At 44.6% G+C, this 19,918-nt stretch overlaps 1 protein-coding gene across 4 annotated transcripts in view; it reads right to left on the bottom strand.

The window, feature by feature from the left end:
- The window catches only part of LOC105496239 (itchy E3 ubiquitin protein ligase), a 137,496-nt gene extending 118,672 nt beyond the window's left edge, over positions 1-18,824 (bottom strand). For all 4 annotated transcript variants that reach the window (XM_011766439.3, XM_011766437.2, XM_071079474.1 and 1 more), the window contains exons 1-2: positions 18,726-18,824; positions 11,950-12,026 (exon numbers count right to left, since the gene is read on the bottom strand). The gene's annotated coding sequence lies outside the window, so the exon portion shown is untranslated. The remainder of the gene's footprint in view (positions 1-11,949; positions 12,027-18,725) is intronic.
- Between the last annotated feature and the right edge of the window lie 1,094 nt (positions 18,825-19,918).

Below are 19,918 nucleotides of genomic sequence, written 5' to 3' on the forward strand. Positions count from 1 at the left end.
ACAAAGCAAGACTCCATCTCAAAAAAAAAAAAAAAATTCACCGGGCATGGTGGCACACACCTGTAGTCCCAGCAGGAGAATCACTTGATCCTGGGAGGCGGAGGTTGCAGTAAGCTGAGATTGTGCCACCACACTCCAGCCTGGGCAACAGAACAAGACTCCATCTCAAAAAACAAAACAAAAACACAGGCACACACCACCACATCCAGATAGTTGTTTTTTTGTTTCGTTTTGTTTCATTTTTGTAGATATGGGGGTCTCACATTGTTGGCCAGGCTGGTCTACAACTCCTGGGCTCAAGTGATCCTCTCACCTCAGCCTCCCAAACTGCTGGGATTACAGGCGCACGCCACCATGCCCCGACTTAAGTATGTCTTCTAAAGAGTTGAAGTTCCAGACAGGCGCAGTGGCTCACACTGGTAATCCCAGCACTTCGGGAGGCCAAGGCGGGTAGATTACTCGAGACCAGGAGTTCAAGACCAGCCTGGCTGACATGGTGAAACTCCGTCTCTATTAAAAATACAAAAATTACCCAGGTGCAGTGACACAGACCTGTAATCCCAGCTACTCGGGAGGCTGAGGCAGGAGAATCTCCTGCACCCAGGAGGTGGAGATTACAGTGAGTCATGATCGTGCCACTGCACTCCAGCCTGGGTGACAGAGTGAGACTCTGCCTCAAAAATAAATTTAAAAAGAGTCAAAGTTTCTAATTTTGATTGCACTCAACTTCTTGGGAAAGGCATGGTGGCTCACACCTGTGATCACAGCACCTTAGGAGGCTAAGGCAGGAAAATCACCTGAGCCCAGGATTTCGACCAGCCTGGGCAACAATGTAAGACCCCATCTCTATTTTTGAAAAAAAAAGACATCATTTAAAAAATGGAAAGACAAGCAATAGGTTAGGAGATAAAATCTGCAAAACATGTATCTGATAAAGGAGTTGTATCCAGAATTTAAATAAACTCTTACAACTAAGACAAACAACCCAAGCAAAGTGGATTTCCTAAGGCCAGAACAGAAGATGTGGCCCAAAACTAGTATCTCTAGCATAGTTCAATGTTAATTTCATGATTTAAAATCATAGTTCACAGCAAAAAAGATAACATTTAACTGCAGAACAAATGAAAACAAAAAATATGTCATTGCTGTACAGTCCTTCAAAAACTTACTAAAATATATACAATGAAATATTATTCAGCATTAAAAAGGAATAAAATTCTGACACATGGTACAACATGAAATCTGAAGACATTATGCTAAGTGAAATACACCAGACACAAAAGGACAAATATTGGCCAGGCCCAGTGGCTCATGCCTGTAATTCCAGCGGAGGCAGACGGATCACAAGGTCAAGAAATGGAGACCATCCTGGTCAACATCGTGAAACCCTGTCTCTATTAAAAATACAAAAATTAGCTGGGCGTGGTGGCGCATGCCTGTAGTTCCAGCTACTCAGGAGACTGAGGCAGGAGAATCGCTTGAACCTGGGAGGCAGAGGTTGCAGTGAGCTGATATCCAGCCACTGCACTCCAGCCTGGGCCACACAGCGAGACTCTGCCTCAAAAAAAAAAAAAAAAGGGGGGGGCTGGGCGCAGTGGCTGACACCTGTAAACCCAGCACTTTGGGAGGCCGAGAGGGGTGGATCACGAGGCCAGGAGATCAAGATCATCCTGGCTGACACAGTAAAATCCTGTCTCTACTAAAAATACAAAAAGAAATTAGCCGGGCATGGTGGCAGGTGCCTGTAGTCCCAGCTACTCAGGAGGCTGAGGCAGGAGAATGGCATGAATCCGGGAGGCGGAGCTTGCAGTGAGCGGAGATCGCGCCACTGCACTCCAGCCTGGGCGACAGAGCGAGATTCCATCTCGGAAAAAAAAAAAAAAGGACAAATATTGTATGACTCCACTTTTACCATGAGGTGCCTAGAATAGTTGAATTCACAGAGACAGAAAACAGAGTAGTAGTTACCAGGGCAGGGAGGAGGTGAAATGGAGAATTATTGTTTTATAGGTACAAGTTTCAGTTCCGGATGATGAAAAAGTTAGAGACTGATAGTGGTAATGGTGGCATAACAAGGTAAATGTACTTAATGTCACTGAACTGAAGACTTAACAATACTTAAATGGTAAATTGTATGTAATGCATATTTTACCACAATAAAAAAAAAAACTAAGATAGATATTTTCCTAATTTTCTTTGTCCCTTAGAGATGAAAACGTCAATTTCTATATACAATCAACTAGCCAGGCAGAATGAACACGCTTCATTCTCCATTCCCTTCCAAAACCTCAGAAAAGATGAAATAAAGGAATAAAAATTATAAACCCCCAAGGGCAAAAACAAAGGGAGAGAAGATGATAGCAGAGAGATGCAAGCAACATTCTGGATAATGAAAAGCAGCAGCAGCAGGGTTCTGCACATTTCAATATATACAGAATATAGTTTTTTTTTTTTAGACGGAGTCTTGCTCTGTTGCCCAGGCTAGAGTGCAGTGGCCGGATCTCAGCTCACTGCAAGCTCCGCCTCCCGGGTTCACACCATTCTCCTGCCTCAGCCTCCCGAGTAGCTGGGACTACAGGCACCCGCCACCTCGCCCAGCTAGTTTTCTGTATTTTTTAGTAGAGACGGGGTTTCACCGTGTTAGCCAGGATGGTCTCGATCTCCTGACCTCGTGATCCACCCGTCTCGGCCTCCCAAAGTGCTGGGATTACAGGCTTGAGCCACCGCGCCCAGCCAGAATATAGTTTTTAATTAAGACCTATAGTAAATATCTTTCCTCCAAAAAACTTAACAGAAAAAAATAATCAGTGTGTTTGCTTCAGCAACACATATACTAAAAAATTAGAACACAGAGGTTAGCATATCCTCTAAGCAAGGATAAGGTGAAAATTCACCAAGTGTTCCATATTTTTAGATAAATAAATAATCCAGAATCTTCTTTTGACTACTGACTTTCCACAGAAGCAAATGCAGTTAATCTCTCTCACACGTTATTTTCCTTCCCATTTCCAAAACAGAGCTATAATTAAATGAACCACCTAAAAATCCCTTTTAATTGCAGAACAAATGAATTCCAAAAACTAGGTTAGACCATCCTTCAAAAATAAAAGCAAAATGCCTTTTTCATTAAATGAAATTTAGATTTAGCTCATTTGACCCTACTGCTGCATCTCTATGACAGAGGCAATTTTCTGTACTTTTTTAAAGGCCCAGTTCAGTATTTTTATTCATCCGTGAGAAAAACTTTGCTGTATCTCAAATATTCTTTTTTTTTACATATCTTTTTTTTTTTGAGGCGGAGTTTCTCTCATCATCCAGGCTGGAGTACAATGGCATGATCTCCGCTCGCTGCAGCCTCTGCCTCCTGGGTTCAGCAATTCTCCAGCCTCAGCCCCCCGAGTATCTGGGATTACAGGTGTGCCACCACCACACCCGGCTAATTTTTTTGGTATTGTTAGTACAGACGGGGTTTCACCATGTTGGCCAGGCTGCTCTCGAACTCCTGACCTCAGATGATCCTCCCGCCTTGGCCTCCCAAAGTGCTGGGATTACAGGCGTGAGCCACTGCACCCAGCCTACATCTCTTTTTAATACATATCTCAGATATTCTTAATACTCAGACTATACCTAACACACTATTCACCTTACTTGCGAAAAGTCTTTAAAATAATGACATTTTGTATTTGGCCAAAAATAAGGAATAACTTCCCAGGTATGTAAAAAACAAAAAATAAAAAAGTTTCATAAGTATAAACAGAACAAAATCTAAATCTTATTTTAAAAATAACATCCTAAAAATAATTTTCTCAGGTTATGTAGAACAAACATATTCCACCTTTCTACAACATTTATTGGTTTCTTCAAACATTCTGAATCATAATTTTTTTTTTTTTTTTTTTTTTTGAGACAGGGTCTCACTCTGTTGCCTAGGCTGGAGTACTGTGGTACAATCACAGGTCAATCACTGCAGCCTTGACCTCCCGGGACCAGGTAATCCTTCCACCTCAGCCTCCTGGGTAGCTGGGACTACAGGCACACATGCCACCATGCCCAGCTAATTTTTTGTGTTTTTCGTTGAGACAGGGTTTCTCCATGTTGCCCAGGCTGGTCTCAAATACCTGGGCTCAAGGGATATGCCTGCCTTGAACTCTCAAAGTGCTGGCATTACAGGCGTGAGCCACCGCGCCCAGCCATATCAGTTACATCAAGTTGCTGTAGCAAAATTCTACCTCTTTCTAAGAGCAAGCCATTTGTCATTGTTTCCAAACCTTGGTAAATATGAAAATTCAATGTATAAACTAAGGTCTAATGAAATATACCAGAGGTTAACCGAGATCACCAAAAACCCCAAACAAGAAATGTGATGAGCAATTGCGCTACTTTGGTGGTTTTTCTTTTTGAGACAGGGTCTCGCTCTGTCGCCCAGGCTGGAGTGCAGCAGCTCGATATCGGCTCACTGCAACCTTTGCCTCCCGGTTTCCAGCAATACTCATGCCTCAGCCTCCCAAGTAGCTAGGACTACAGGAATGCGCCACCATGCCCGGCTAATATTTTATATTTTTAGTAGGCACAAGGTTTCACCATGTTGGCCAAGATGGTCTCAAACTCCAGCCTCAAGTGATCCACCCACCTCAGCCTCCCAAAGTGCTGGGATTACAGGTGTGAGCCACCATGCCTGACCTGGCTTTTCCTTCTATTCTACTTGTGAAAGCTGGGAAATCATGAGAATATGTACGTAATCCATCAACAAGGAAACTGTTGGGACTGAGTAAGGGATAAAGCAAGATTCACAACATGAAAAGAGGAATATAGCCTGTACACAATATCTTCCCATATCCCAGTTTTTACAAAAGTCAATAGAGAAAAAGCTTTCAAAATTGGCCCTCTTTGATGCAATCTTTTGTCTCTTATACAAGCTTTTCCCCCTTTATTTTCATTCCTACTGACACCTCCATAGCCTAGTCTCCCTGCCTCCAACCATAGTAAATACGACAGACTTCAATTTTGCCAAATAAATCTTCACAAAATACCATTTAATCCTATCAGCCAATAGGTCTCAAGGTTATTCAAAATAAGAGGCTTGACTCTATTCAACTTTTCAAAACTTTTGCCTATTACCAGGCTCACACAAACACTCTAAAATTAAACTCCACCCCCTGAAGTCCATTCCTGCCTCTGTACCTTGGCATATTCTGAATAACTAAATAACTTCCCTCCTTCTATCTGCCTTAATAATTATTCTACGTACCTCTCATTCAGCACTAGACTGCTTTGAGGTATTGAACTGTTTTATTTATTTGTTTGTTTGTTTATTTATTTTTGAGACAGGGTCTCACTCTGTTGCCCAGACTAGAGTGTAGTGACGTGATATCAGTGCAGCGACATGAGCTCACTGCAGCCTCAACCTCCAGGGCTTAAGCAACCCTCACACTTCAGCTGGGACAACAAGCGCACACCACCATCATGCCTGGCTAATTTTTGTGGGGCTTTTTTGTAGAGACAGGGTTTCGCCATGCTGCCCAGGCTGGTTAAATCTTTATGTGGGTAAGAACTTTCTTCTCAGACAGCAGAGACCATGGGTTATGCTGCAGAAAGTCAAGCCCCAGATCAGAGGTTGTAAAGCGGCAAGCCACAAGAAAAATTCTGCCCACAGTGGTAATTTGTTTGGCCCACAGCGTTTATACTATGAATTCATAAGTTGCCAACATTTAACAATAAAAATTTCTTACAAAATCTTGATTTCCAGCTTCTCTTTAGAAAAAAATCAAGATGTTCAGGCTGCACTTGGTCTGTACTCTCCCCGAGGTCAATAGTAAGCCAACACTGAATTGTACACTTTAAAACAGTGAATTTTGCCTCAATTTATTTTTTAACCTTCTGAAAACTTTCTTTTTAATTTTGAAAAATATAATGACGGGATCTCACTATGTTGTTCAAGCTGCTCTCAAACTCCAAGGCTCAAGCAATCCTATCACCTTGGCCTCCCAAAGTGCTGGGATTGTAGACGTGAGCCACAGCAACTGGTTAAAAAAAAAAAAAAAAAAAAAAAAATTAACTACCAATACATTGTGAGTGTATTCCCAAGACCTTAAGTAGTATTTTTAAAATTATTTTTACTTGACAAAAAAGGTATATATTTATCATGTAAAACAGGTTTTATTTATTTATTGAAATAAAATAAAGACGGGGTCTCACTATGTTATCCAGGTTGGTCTCAAACTCCTGGCCTCAAGAGATCCTCCTGCCTTAGCCTCTCAAAGTGCTGGGATTATAGGCATGAGCCACCATGCCCAGCCTATAACATGTTTTAAAATATGTACACATTGTGAAATGGCTAAATCGAGCTAAACAACATATACATAACCTCACATACTTACTTTTACCTCCATCAAAAGAAAAAAAAAAAAAGGCCAGGTGTGGTGGCTCACACCTGTAATCTCAGCATTTTGGGAGGCCGAGGCAGGTGGATCACCTGAGGTCGGGAGTTCGAGACCAGCCTGACCAACATGGAGAAACCCCGTCTCTGCTAAAAATATAAAATTAGCCAGGGTGGTGGTGCACACCTGCAATCTCAGCTACTCCGGAGGTTGAGGCAGGAGAACTGCTTGAACCCAGAAAGCAGAGGTTGTGGTGAGCCAAGATTGCACCACTGCACTCCAGCCTGGGCAACAAGAGCAAGGCTCCGACTCAAAAAAAAAAAAAAAAAAAAAATCACACCAGGCGTGGTGGCTGACGCCTGTAATCCCAGCACTTTGGGAGGCCCAGGTAGGTGGATCACCTGAAGTCAGGAGTTCAACACCAGCCTGGCCAACATGATGAAACCCCATCTCTACTAAAAATACAAAAAATTAGCCAGGCGTGGTGGAGAGCGCCTGTAATTCCACCTACTCAGGAGGCTGAGGCAGGAGAATTGCTTGAACCCAGGAGGCGGAGGTTGAGGGTGCAGTGAGTCAAGATCATGCCACTGCACTCCAGCCTGGGCAACAAAAGTGAAACTCTGTCTCAAAAAAAAAAAAAAAATGTAAGCCAAAGCTGCTTTAACAGCTGCTCCCTTGGAGGGGCATGAATTCCCTAGTTCACTTAAAGTCCCAATCTGATATATCATTACTTACTAAATGTTCATCCAGCCCTTGCAGATACTTAAATTTACAATGCTCAGCCTAAATAGGTTTACTGAATGACTAATGAACTCAGATCATAACTTTAAGAAAGATAAGGTTGATAGTAATGATGATAATGAAAACAACAATAATAACTAACACTTCACACTGTGAGCCAAGTCTTGTTGAAGCAGAAACACATAATACCTATGTATATACGCTATTACCACTCCCAATTTACAGATGAGAAAACTAAGGCACAAAGAGGCTAGGCAAGTTGGCCAAAGATCATACTACCAATACACAGTAGAGTCAAAATTCAAAATCAACCTAACTCCAGTAAATACTGTTAACTCCTACAATATAATCCTTTAGACTAAAATTCTTTCCTTTGTGACCAACTGAATTTGATTCTTTGAAAAAATAATCAAGACAAAATTGTAGAACCTACTCTTTCTTTGTACGAATGAATGACTAACAAACCAAAGTTCACCTAAATGCAGATGGTTATTTCTGGAGCTTATCTTGTCTTAAAAAAATAAAAAGTCCATCCTGGCCAACATGATGAAACCTCCTCTCTACTAAAACACAAAAAATTAGCCAGGCGTGTTAGTGGGTACCTATAGTCCCAGCTACATGGGAGGCTGAGGCAGGATAATCGCTTTAACCTGGGAGGCGGAGATTGCACTCAGGCGAGATTGCGCCACTGCACTCCAGCCTGGCGACAAAGCAAGACTCTGTCTAAAAAAAAAAAAAAGTTATCTGGAAACTGACAAAGAAAAGGTTGTAGAATCCAGTAAAATAATGAACATTTTCTCAGAAAACAAGCAAGTTATTAGGTATTTCTGGAGTGAGTTAAGCTCAATATGTAGATGAATTATTAACCTATAAGTGACGACACAGTATTAAAATTCTTCTCTTTCCTGGGACAGAAGGATAGATCTATTAGGGTAAGCAATTTCCAGACATGGAAAAAAAAAAAACGCGAGTTGTTGGAGGGCAGAGATTGCTTTTTCACCATGAGTCCCTGCAATGTATAGCATAGAGCAGCACTCAGAATACATTCAATTATGTTAGGCCAGGCGCCTATAATCCCAGTACTTTGGGAGGCCAAGGCAGGCGGATCACCTGAGGTCAGGAGTTCCAGCCTGGCCAACACGGTGAAATCCCGTCTCTAGTAAAAACATAAAAATTAGCTGGCCATGGTGGCAGGGACCTGTAATCCCAGCTACCCAGGAGGCTGAGGCAGGAGAATGGCTTGAACCCAGGAGGTTGCAGTGAGCCAAGATTACGCCACTGCACTCCAGCCTAGGTGAGAACAAAACTCCGTCTCAAAAAAAAAAAAAAAATACATTTGGCCAGGCTCAGTGGCTTATGCCTATAATCCAGAACTTTGGGAGGCTGAGGCAGGTGGATTGTTTGAGGTCAGGAGTTCAAGACCAGCCTCACTAACATGGTAAAACCCTATCTCTAGTAAAAATACAAAATTATCTGGGTGCAGAGGCACATGCCCGTAATCCCAGCTACTTGGGAGGCTCAGGCAGGAGAATCGCTTGAACCCATGGGGTGGAGGTTGCAGTGAGCTGAGATCACACCATTGCACTCCAGCCTGGGCAACAAGAGCAAAACTCCGTCTCAAAAAAAAAAAAAAAAACCCCACAAACAAAAAAAAGAATACATTCAATTATGTTAAAGGAACCAAAAAATCTGAACTTAATTTCTTAAATTGCAATGCAATGAAACTCTTATAACATTTATCAACTTCCTTTTTATAATAATCAATCACTGGCAAGGGAGTTTGTTTTCCAGACAAAATCCTTAAACCAGGAGTTTTATATTTGAGTACCCCTTGGAACCTAGCACAACAGCAGCTCAACAGCTCAACAGATCCTTGTCAAATATTACAAACTTAAACTTTCCTTACTTATGTTTCCTACAGGTCTCTCTTGGTGCCAGTGTTTAAAGTAGAACTTAAAACGCCGGGTGCGGTGGCTCACGCCTGTAATCCCAGCACTTTGGGAGGCCGAGGCGGGCAGATCACAACATCAGGAGATCGAGACCATCCTGGCTAACACAGTAAAACCCCGTCTCTACTAAAAATACAAAAAATTAACCAGGCATGGTGGCGGATGCCAGTAATCCCAGCTACTCGGGAGGCTGAGGCAGGAGAATCACTTGAACCTGGGAGGCAGAGGTTGCAATGAGCCGAGATTGCGCCACTGCACTCCAGACTGGGTGACAGAGTGAGGCTCCGTCTCAAAAAAAAAAACAGTAGAACTTAAAATAACATGATTTGTCATTTATAAAGCATCAGATATTATGAAGCCTTTTTTTCTCTTTTTTTTTTTTTTGAGACAGAGTATCACTCTGTCACCCAGGCTGGAGTGTAAGTGGCATGATCTCGGCTCACTGCAAGCTCCACCTCCTGGGTTCACGCCATTCTCCTGCCTCAGCCTCCCCAGTAGCTGGGACTATAGGCGTCTGCCACCATGCCCGGCTAATTTTTTGTATTTTTAGTAGAGACAGGGTTTCACTGTGTTAGCCAGGATGGTCTCGATCTCCTGACCTCGTGATCCACCTGCCTCGGCCTCCCAAAGTGCTGGGATTATAGGTGTGAGCCACCGCGCCCAGCCGAAGCCTTATTATAAGGTATTTCTGGTATCAGTCATATATTGTGATGTCAACAAAGCTGTGAAAAATCAGTCAGTTAGCACATAAAGCACAGAATATAATAGAGTGAGCTGGAAAGAACCTGAGAAATCATATCCAAAATATTCAATAGGTAACTGAGGAAACCAGGCCCAGGGAGATTTAAGTGAGCTGCCCAAGATCACACAATTTAAGTGACCAGTAATACCAAGGTTAGAACCCAGGTTTCCTGAATATTGGCTCAAATACCCTTCCACAAAGAACTGCTTTGTGAGCTTGAGATGAAATGGATATGCTGAGAAATATTTTAAAGATATTTTAAATACTTTAATAATACTTTTAAATATTTTTAAAATTGTTTTATAGTAGCTATAATCATCCCACCATCTCCTTCCTTTCTCTTAAATATAAAAAAGAACAGGACCGGGCTCAGTGGCTCACGCCTGCAATCCCAGCACTTTGGGAGGCAGAGGCAGGCAGATCACCTGAGGTCAGGAGTTCAAGAGCAGCCTGAACAATGTGGAAAAACCCCATCTCTACCAAAAATACAAAATCAGCCCAGTGTGGCAGGTGCACGCCTGGCCTCCCGAGTCCCAGCTACTCAGGAGGCTGAGACAGGAGAATCACCTGAACCCAAGAGGCAAGAAGCTGTAGTGAGCCAAGATCATGCCACTACACTCTAGCCTGGGCAAGACTCTGTCTCCAAAAAAAAAAAAGTGATTTTATTTTCTTTGGATATATACCCAAAAGTGGCAATGCTGGACCATATTTTAGTTCTATTTTATCACTAGCTTCCTATTCAGCTTTCTTATCTAACAATTCACCTGCTCAACTTAACTCACTCCCTATTCTCTTACTGCTTAACTTTATGTTCTATTTTTTTTCTTATCCAGTAGTCTTCCTTCTCTCCTAACCTTTTAAAGTGATCTGTCTTGTCCTCATGTTTTCCTTCACAATATTATTGTCAACTTCTCTCACCTTGTGGATCTAGACATTTTTTTTTCTTTTATTTGAGACAGACTCTCACTCCGTTGCCCAGGCTGGAGTGTAGTGGCACGATCTTGGCTCATTGCAGTGTCCATCTCCTGGGTTCAAATGATTCTCCTGCCTCAGTCACCCAAGTAACTGGGACTACAGGTGCACGACACCACACCCTGCAAATTTTTGTATTCTTAGTAGAGATGGAGTTTCACCATGTTGACCAGACTGGTCTCAAACTCCTGACCTCAAGTGATCCGCCTGCCTTGGCCTCCCAAAGTGCTGGGATTACAGGCATGAGCCACCGCGCCCGGCCAAGATAACATTTTAAGTCATGAATTCATGTCCTTTACTAAAGATTTAATAGGTATTATTTTATTTGATCCACACAACAATGACAGGGAGGGAGATAGGAATCAATACTTAACCTATTTTACAGATGTATAAACTGAGGTCTGGCAAGATGAAATAACTTGCTGAAAGTCACACAGCTTGTCAGTGGCAAAATCAAATCAGAACCCAGATCTTTTCTTTACAAGTCCTCTGTTCTTTCTCCACTGAACTATGTTGTCTTCTTTTTTTTTTTCGAGACAGGGTTTCACTCTGTCGCCCAGGCTGGAGTGCAGTAGCACGATCATGGCTCACTGCAGCCTCAACCTCCTGGGCTCAAGTGATCCTCCGACGTCACCCTCCCAAGCAGCTAGGATTACAGGTACACGCCACCACACCAGCTAACTTTTTTTTTATTTTGTGTGGACTCAGGGTCTCACCATGTTGTCCAGGCTGGTCTCAAACTTTTGGGCTCAAGTGATCCTCCCACCTTGGCCCCACAAAGTGCTGGAATTACAGGCATGAGCCACTGCACCTGGCTATGTTGTCTTCTTTTTCATTCCCCACCTCTTAACCCTACACATGCACACGTCTAGATAGTATACAGAGGTAAATGTATATAAAACAACACAAATAGAAAAAGTATGCGTATGTGTAAGGGATCTACAAAAACAGAAAAGTCAGAAAATTCAAGTTAAGAGCACAATGTGGCTCACAGGTTAATCCCTGCAGAGGCAGCTTTGGGTTTCAGAATCAAGTGAAGCTGCCTATTTGTTCAACCAACTGATGCAGCTAGCATTAACACTGCTCTCTCCTCACAGCAGTTATATGAGCAGAGCTTGGCCTCCGCATCACTCTTGCCCCCAAGTTCTCTCAAAGGATGTCACCATACCTGAAGTTCTCACAGTTTGAGTCACTTCCTTGGGTTAAGGCGTTGTCTCCACAAGGCCACTGTGAAATGCATGGTACCTGAGAAAGGAAGGAGAGTCCATTAACACATTACTTCTATAGTTTTTTGTCTGTTTTTAAGACTGAGTCTTGGCCAGGCGCGGTGGCTCACGCCTGTAATCCTAGCACTTTGGGAGGCCGAGGCGGGCGGATCACAAGGTCCGGAGATTGAGACCACGGTGAAACCCCGTCTCTACTAAAAATACAAAAAATTAGCTGGGCGCGGTAGTGGGCGCCTGTAGTCCCAACTACTCAGGAGGCTGAGGCAGGAGAATGGCGTGAACCTGGGAGGTGAAGCTCGCAGTGAGCCGAGATCGCGCCACTGCACTCCAGCCTGGGGGACACAGCGAGACTCCGTCTCAAAAAAAAAAAAAAAAAAAAAAAAAGACTGAGTCTTGTTCTGTCCCCTAGGCTGGAGTGCAGTGGCACGATATTGGCTCACTCCAACCTCCGCCTCCTGGGTTCAAGCCATTCTCCTGCCTCAGCCTCCTGAGTAGCTGGGACTATAGGCGCACATCACTACACCTGGCTAACTTCTGTATTTTTAGTAGAGATGGGGGTTTCACCATATTGGTCAGGCTGGTCTTGAACTCCTGACCTCGTGATCTGCCCACCTCAGCCTCCCAAAGTGCTGGGATTACAGGCGTGAGCCACCATGCCCAGCTGACTTCTATAGTTAAACACATCAGATCTGCAATGACCTTGGGACTCTACAAGCACAAAGTCCCTTTTAAAAATTTCATTGGATAGACAATTTTTAACGGAGCAGACAGGACAAAAGAAAGAATTGGGGGAAAATGATTCATACATAGTATGGGAAGATACCAATCTGAGTATGATGGCTATCTGGCAAAATGAGGATGGCCATATAAATACACCAGTCTATAAGGGTCACCATAATGATAGTCCCTGCAAGTTGGAGACTCCTAGGGACAGGAAAAGAAAAAGCACACCAAGGATCTGGATATAGTCAGTTCTGAAAAGAAGCAAAAGAGCTGAGCTGGCAACAGTTGTTCAAGGACAGTACGCTGCTAGACTGGAGGAGGATAGAGGCAGGAACAGCTTCTGGTTAACTGCTTCTAGTTGTGAGGATAGTTTCCAACTTAACGTTTTTAGCTGAAAGCCAACCTCCCAACCAGAGAATGCTGCGATTCAATTCTGTGAACCCCCTAACTAACTTACATTGACTCAAAGCCAGTATCATTTACAGCCATAAAAGTCAACATGCCTTTACTGAATGCTTATTATGAGCCCAGAATTTGGCTAAGTACTATAAATACAGAAAAAAATAACCTTACATACTTTTGTCTTAATTCTTATAAAGGAAACCAATCCTCAAAACCCAAAACTGAGTTAGGCAACAAGAAAGAAAGTGGCAAAACAACAAAACAGGTGACTATTTCCTATCAGTACTAACACAAATTTCTTTTCTTTTTTTTTTTTTTTTTTGAGGCAGAGTCTCATTCTTTTTGCCAGACTGGAGTGCAGTGGCACAATCTCGGCTCACTGCAACCTCTGCCTCCCGGGTTCAAGTGATTACCCTGCCTCAGCCTCCCAAGTAGCTGGGACTACAGGTGCGTGCCACCACACCCGGCTAATTTTTTGTATTTTAGTGAGATGGGGTTTCACCATGTTGGCCAGGATGGTCTCAAACTCCTGACCTCACGATCTGCCCGCTTCGGCCTCCCAAAGTGCCGGGATTACAGGCGTGAGCCACCGCGCCCGACCCTAACACAAATTTCTTAAGACAGAATAAATACAACAAAACTCACTTCTAGGCCAAAATTCCTTGTTAAACTCTTGCCTAAACAGTCAAGAGGCACAAGCTAAAAATCTCCCTTTTCTTTTTCTAGTCTAATACCAGAAGCTCTTCGGTAGTGCACATTGATCTTGGTAAACCAGAGAATACCAGTCTCAGAGTTGCAAAACCTAGTGCTAGTTCTAGTTCTTACTCTTAACTAGTTTCAGGTAAATTATTTAACCTTTAAAACAAACAAACAAACAACAACAACAACACAGAAAATAAGAGATTGGAGTAATCTAAGAATAGCTTGTATCTGGCACATATCTACTACCTACTAGATAACTGTCCATAGGAGATATCACTGATCAACCATAATACAATTCCTCAGAACCCCTACAACCAGAATCCTTCCAAACACAGTGCTACTGGCAGCTTCCAATTAGAGCTGGCCGATAAACCAAAATATATTTGCCATTATGGACTAGATAATCTCTGTAATTTCTTCCAACTCTAAAACTCAATGAGCAAGTTTCTATAGGCTGAGAGAAAAACACTTCCAACAAGCCTTGACCAATAGTACTGAGAGACATAAATCTCAGTCCAAACTCCAAGTTCTAAATTAGCCAGGCTTGGTGGCATGCACCTGTAACTCCAGCTACTTGGGAGGCTGAGGCACACGAATCACTTGAACCCAGGAGGCGGAGGCTGCAATGAGCCAAGATCACGTCACTGCACTCCAGCCTGCATGGTAGAGCAAAACTCCATCTCAAAAATAATAACAAACTCCAAGTTCTCTTCCAAATTACACCTGACATAGTTCTTTCTAATTTCTCAAAGATGCTAAAGAACAATTCACTCTCATACTATATATAACATATATAACCTGGCAATATAATTTAGACTTGCTAATGGGTTCTTCTGACAGAAAAGGAGCCCTTTACCCAGACTAGCTCTAAAAAAAATCCTCATCTAAAAATATGGCAACAATACTGCACTAGTAAAAAGCTAAATCCAATCCTTTGATCACCCCCACAACCTCTCTCCAAGGTCAGGCTTTGTTACTTCTCAACTAGACTTCTGCAATAGCTACTCTTTCATCCTTTCGTTCATCACCAGAGCAATCTTTCTTTTTTTGTTTTTTGATGCCTATCTTTGTCCTGCAGTACACAGCAATCTTCCTAAAACACATATGTACTCACATCATTTCCCTGTCTAAAAATCTGTTTATCTATTTCTTTTTTTTTTCTTCCTTTTTGTAAAGACGGGATTTCACCATGTTGACCAGGCTGGTCTCGAACTCCTGAGCTCAAGCAATTCACCCGCTTCAGCCTCCCAAACTGCTGGGATTACAGGCGTGAGGCACTGAGCCCAGCCCTGTATCTATTTCTACCAAAATAAAATTCCAAATTTTTAGCATTATACTTAAAATTTTTAGACAAAGCACAGTAGCTTACACCTGTAATCTCAACACTTTAGGAGGCCAAGGTGGGAGGACCACTTGAACACAGGAGTTCAAGACCAGCCTGGGCAACGTAAAGAGAACCTGTCTCTATAAAAAAAAATCTTTAATTAGCCAGGCGTGCTGATGCATGCCTGTTGTCCCGGCTACTCAGGGAGGCTGGGGTGGGAAGATCACTTGAGCTCTGGAGGTCCTGCCACTGTACTCCATCCTGGGTGACTGGGTGAGACCCAGTCTCAACAACAACAAAAAATAACTTTTCATATACTTGCTTCCTTTAACCTTTCTGACCTTGTGTTTCAAAATGCTCTCCTTCCCCATTCCACTCCCTACTCCCTGAATCATTTTTGTTCCACAATCCTCTGAATTTACACACAGCATTAAGGCCTTCACTCAGCCTACCCTGTCCTTCTCTCTTCCCTCCGCCCCCACCGCCCCCACACCCCCACCGCCCCCCACTGCTTTTCACATTCCTACTCTTCATCTAAGACCCAATGAGGGTTCAGGGGCAAATCCTGCCTCTTCTAACCAATCCTCCACCCAGCCACACACACAGAATTGGCCACTTCCTCTTCCGTCTCAAAGTTTTTTGACCTTTCCTTGGTAAGTCTAGAGTACCATCTGCCCTCAGTGGTTCCCAAGACCATCAGAATTACCTAAGGCATGTGTTAAAAATAAATTGGTTGGAGCCAACCCAGACCTACTAAATCCATCTCAGAAGGTGAGACCGTGGAATTTCTAAGCTCTTCTAATTATTCTAATGGTCAAATTTGGGGACTACTGGTTTGTCTGTCTCTCCCAATAGGTGAAAAGATGTATTTTTTAGGGCCAGGCAAGGCGGCTCATGCCTGTAATCCCAGCACTTTGGGAGGCCGAGGCAGGTAGATCACGAGGTCAGGAGTTAGAGACCAGCCTAGCCAATATGGTGAAAGTCCATCTCTACTAAAAAACAAAAAAAAATTAGCCGGGGGTGGTAGCACGTGCCTGCAGTCCCAGCTACTAGGGAGGCTGAGGCAAAAGAATTGCTGGAACCCAGGAGGCGGAGGTTGCAGTGAACCGAGATCACACCACTGTACTCCAGCCTGGGTGACAAAGCGAGACTCCATCTCAAAAAAAAAAAAAAAAAAAAAAAAAAGATGTATTTTTTAAAAAAGAATGTAGAAATGTTTGATTCTAGAATACACTGAAGTAGTCTGTACTCATTTTTGTAATTTCATATCATATCCTTGGTGACTTGACTTGTATGCTGAATATAAGGCAATTCCTTTTGGACTCACAAAACTTAAACACATTCACGGTTCAAAGAAGCAGTAGAATTTCCACCTTCATTTCCATTTTTTTTTTTCTTTCTTGAGACAGGATCTCAATCTGTCACCCAAGGCTGGAGTGCAGTGGCACAGTAACAGCTCACCATTGCCTCCACCCCCAGGACTCAGGTGATTCCCCCACCTCAGCCTCCTGAGTATCTGGGACCACAGGCACCCACCACCACACCCAGCTAATCTTTGTATTTTTTGTAGAGACGGGGTTTCACTATGTTGCCCAGGCTGATCTCCAATTCCTGGGCTCAAGAGATCTGCCAGCCTGGGCCTCCCAAAAGTGCTGGGATTACAGGCGTGAGCCACCACGCCCATCCCATTGTTTTTTTTTTTTTTTTTTTTCCGGAGTCTCACTCCGACACCGCTGACACCCAGGCTGGAGCGCAGCAACCAGATTTGGGCTCACTGCAGCCTCCACCTCCTGGGCTGAAGCCATTCTCTTGCCTCAGCCTCCCTAGTAGCTAGGACTACAGGTACCTGCCACCACGCCCAGCTAATTTGTGTGTGTGTGTTTTTAGTAGAGACAGGGTTTCACCATGTTGACCAGGATGGTCTCGAACTTCTGACCTCGTGATCTGCCCGCCTCGGCCTCCCAAAGTGCTGGGATTACAGGCGTCAGCCACACCACCCGGCCCATTTCTTAATTTTAAAAATAAATTATAGCTTAAATAAACCTGTAAAGGCCAGGCGCGGTGGCTCAAGCCTGTAATCCCAGCACTTTGGGAGGCCGAGACGGGTGGATCACGAGGTCAGGAGATCGAGACCATACTGGCTAACACGGTGAAACCCCGTCTCTACTAAAATACAAAAAAAAAAAATTAGCCGGGCGAGGTGGCGGGCGCCTGTACTCCCAGCTACTTGGGAGGCTGAGGCAGGAGAATGGCGTGAACCCGGGAGGCGGGGCTTGCAGTGAGCTGAGATCCGGCCACTGCACTCCAGCCTGGGCGACAGAGCGAGACTCCGTCTCAAAAAAAAAAAAAAAAAAACCTGTAAAATACACATAGCAAGCTCTCACCATATCTGCCATGAGAACTTCACCTGAACTGATAAATAACTCCTTAGCCGATTTTGAGAATGGAAATACACTGCCTTTACATACTTCCTGAAGATCGAATTATACTAGGAAAAGATGCAGGAGAACCCAACTAAGTGCAATGATAGGTGGCTGGCTCCAGGGTCTTACTAATTTTCAAGGCAAAAATCTCACACTTCCCCATCCCCCACTCCAAACCAAGTATATCGCAGATGTGGAAGAACGGCAGAAAATGTAGTAAGATTAGGATACGAATACAACCAAGAAAACAAGGTTGCGTTGTTATTGGGGATAATGAATTCCTGGCCCTTTACAAGTTCACCTGGTTACATGTCCAACTAACTTTAGGCCCAGCGTCTACTTGGGCGCACAAATCCTGCTATTCTCTCTTTTAAGTCGCGGCCCGGAACTGTCTTGGAAAACTTGAGTTCTCCACTTAAAAGTCATGTCATCATGTTTCGACCCTTAGAATACGTTCAACGGCTCTTTTTACTTTTCTCTGCTAAGGAAAAGGGCACTCTCCGGAGGAAGGGCAGTGACAGCTCCACGTCTGCAAAAGTCGGCGCCGCCACGACGGTGGCGGGCGTCGGGGAGGGCGCCGGGGCCGGGACCACCATGCCGGGGGACAATGGAAGGAGGAGGGGAGTGGGAGAGAGAAGTGGAGGTAGCCGCTGGGCTGGGCCCTTCTAGCGACTGGGGGCTCGGAAGTCTCGGGAAGGACAGCTGGGTAACGGGGGACCCGGCCGACGCCCCTCACAGGGCCACGTAGCCCGCGCCGGCCCGGGCCGCCGGGCCCCGCGCGTAGGCCGAACCGCTGGAGAGTGGCCCCAGGCGGGGATGAGGGGCGAGGGGCCGGACCGTACCCACGCCCGTCGTGGCCCAGCCCTTTCACAACTTGGAGCCCGCGAGGCGAAGGCCTCGGGAGCCTGTGCCAGGCATTGATCCCTCCGAACGTCCAGATAACCCACCCCCACCGCCCGGCCCGGGCCAGTAGCCCGAGCTCCCCGCGCCCCTCACAGACACCGGCTCTGGGAGACAGAGCAGCCGCGGCTCTGGGGTCCCGACCCGCGCGTCCCACTCCTCTACCCTAGTTCTCCCCCAACATTCTCATCCGGACTCCCTCCCTCTCCCGAGAACTGCCCCGAGCTCGCCCACGGGTGTTTACCGGGACTCCGGGCGGCGGCGACTCCTCAGTCCCTAGACTAAGATGGCAGCCGGTCCCGAGCCCCGACCACAGCTACCAGAGCGAGTTAGCAGCCAAAGCGCAGGCGCCTGAGCGCGGGAGTGGTCTGGACTACAAGCCCCAGCAGGCCTTGCGCGCCAGCCGTTCGGCCCGCCCCTGGCTTGAAGAGCCGGCGGCGGTGGTAAATCCAGTTAAATCCCAGTTTTCCTCACCTCCGGGTGAGACGGGAGCGAGCGGCTCATTCTTTTTTCTTTTTTTTTTTTTTTTTAACACCCCGCCCACCGGAGCCTATAAGAACTGTGATTCTCAAACTATGGTGTGCATCAGAATCACCTAGAGAGCTTATTAAAACTTACAGTGCTGACCCCCACCCCCAGAGTTTCTGATCAGAAGATCTGGCATAGGAGGATAGGGTCTGATAATCTGCGTGTCTAACAAGCTCTCTAGTGATACTACTAGTGAGTGAAATAATAATTTGAGAACCACTGGGCTACACAGCTTAGTTTATAACTTAGTTGTTCTTTTTTCTTTTTCTTTTTCTTTTCCTTTTCTTTTTTTTTTTCTTCTTTTTGAGATAAGGTCTCACTCTATCAACCACGCTGGAGTGCAGTGGTGCAGTCATAGCTCACTAGAGCCTCACACTCCTGGGCTCAAGCAAGTCTCCTACCTCAGCCTCCTGAGTAGCTAGGACAACAGGTGAGCACCACCACACCAGAGTAATTTTTGTCTATTCTTTGTAGAGATGGGGATGGGGTGGGGTCCGGATGGGATGGGGCAGGGACAGGGCCACAGTCTGGCCATGTTGCCCAGGCTGGTCTCAAACTCCTGGGCTCAAGAGATACTGCCTCCTCAGGCCCCCTAATCGCTGAGATTATAGATGGGAGCCACTGCACCTGGCCTGGTTTAGCCTTTAACAATGTACATTAAAGGCTGTGGTTAAAAAGAAAATAAAAGAAAAAAATGTACACTTGAGAGTTACACTGACTGGGTTCAAATTCTCCCTTTTCTACCTTTTAACTGGGTGTGCTCAGGAATGGTGATAACAGCTTAGTGGAGCCAACATGGCCAGTATTTTAAGAGCTGATACCAAGCTCCCTTTATTCTCACGAGAAACCTATTCCAGAAATACCGTTATTATCCCCATTTTACAAATGTACAAACTAAGTCACATGCTT

This window comes from Macaca nemestrina, chromosome 15 (assembly GCF_043159975.1).
Source record: "Macaca nemestrina isolate mMacNem1 chromosome 15, mMacNem.hap1, whole genome shotgun sequence".
In the NCBI taxonomy this organism is placed as follows: Eukaryota; Metazoa; Chordata; class Mammalia; order Primates; family Cercopithecidae; genus Macaca; species Macaca nemestrina.